At 41.7% G+C, this 1376-nt stretch overlaps 1 long non-coding RNA gene across 1 annotated transcript; it reads right to left on the bottom strand.

Moving 5' to 3' along the window:
* Positions 1-201: 201 nt before the first annotated feature.
* Positions 202-842, bottom strand: LOC138818031 (uncharacterized). The gene is made up of 3 exons (XR_011368954.1): positions 724-842; positions 414-625; positions 202-333 (listed from the first exon to the last, which is right to left on the bottom strand). It is a non-coding gene; the product is annotated as an uncharacterized lncRNA (long non-coding RNA).
* Positions 843-1376: the final 534 nt, after the last annotated feature.

Genomic DNA, 1376 nt, shown 5'->3' with positions numbered 1-1376 from the left:
TAGCCCAGGATATCCTTGCACTCAATCATCCTCCTTCTAAGCCTCTTGAGTGCTGGGACTACAAGTATATACCACTGTGCCTAGCTCAAGATACATCTTTAAGTACTAATGTAAAAATACTTCCAAGAAACTCAAGGCCTACTGTTAATTGAAAAATGAATTTGCCAAAACAGCATGACCAGTATGATTTTATTTAAGTAAAAACCAGACAATGTGTATTTGTTATAATGTACATGTGGCATAATGAAAGCTAATATTTACATGATGCCTCCTGGGTACCAGATGCTCTTTTGAGGGATGCAGGTATGACCTCATGTAATCTTCTTAATGGCACTGTGAAGAATGGTACAACTATTATCATCAACTCAGTTACACCTGCAGAAACTAAGGCACAGCAAAACTTAGCAACTTGCCCAAGGCTGAGGCAGCAAGTGTGCACCTGGCTGGTCCTGGAAGATGGTCTGTGGATGGCTTCCTGCAGAGGAGTGAGGCCTCATCTGTGTGGCCAGAGCCTCGAGGCCCAGGCAGGTTGTGCCTCTTAGAATTACTAATCAGTGTCTTGCCCTTTACTGGCTGAGGATTGCTGGAGAAGGCACTTTACCTCCTGAGCCTCAGCTTTCTCCCTCTGGAAAATAGGAATGATGATATAAGTAGTCATTTCTCTTAGGGTTGTACAGATTGAGAATGAGATTAGGGAAGAGGTGCTCAATAAATAGTAGTTACTATTTATGTTTAAAGCCACTGCCACTTTTTCAGCAGAGTCCATAGTTGGCATTCTCTTCACGATTCCTTGCAGGGACAACAGTCTCTGGATCCCAGCAGCAGTTCCTCTCTTATCCTCATCAGCTGGATCAATGGCAACTCCTCCCTCCCTTCACTATCAAAATTCCAGAGCATTCTCGAGCATTCCAGAACATTCTCAAACATTCTAGAAATTCTTACAACTCTGCAGCAGCTTCATTTCCTATGGCATCAGCATCGATGCCTTTTGCCTGTGGCTTCTTTCCTGGCTCTCGATCTCCTGTACTCTCAGGACCCATCCTCCCCAATGACTCTTTTTACCACAAACAACTTCCTCTAGCCCCCATTTTTTTCTTTGTAGATCTTTTTTTTTTAAACAATTTTTTATTGTAAAGATACTATACAGAGTGTTACAGTTACATGAGTAAGGTAATGAGTATACTTCCTATTGAGGATTGTTACCCCCTCCATTGTTTTCCCCCTACCATCCTTCCCTCCCTACCTTCCCCAAGGTTTTTTTTTTTGTGATTACGTAATTTCCCAAATTTCACAGTATTGTGGAATAATGATGCTCATTTAAAGTCACAAGTTCATTCTAACTTTCCTGGAGCAAATTGTCTATCACAGTCTATAAC

The sequence above is a fragment of the Dipodomys merriami genome, unplaced genomic scaffold (genome assembly GCF_024711535.1).
Source record: "Dipodomys merriami isolate MVZ:Mamm:240054 unplaced genomic scaffold, mDipMer1.0.p SCAF_71, whole genome shotgun sequence".
Classification (NCBI taxonomy): Eukaryota; Metazoa; Chordata; class Mammalia; order Rodentia; family Heteromyidae; genus Dipodomys; species Dipodomys merriami.
This window is presented reverse-complemented; position numbering and strand designations above follow the sequence as displayed.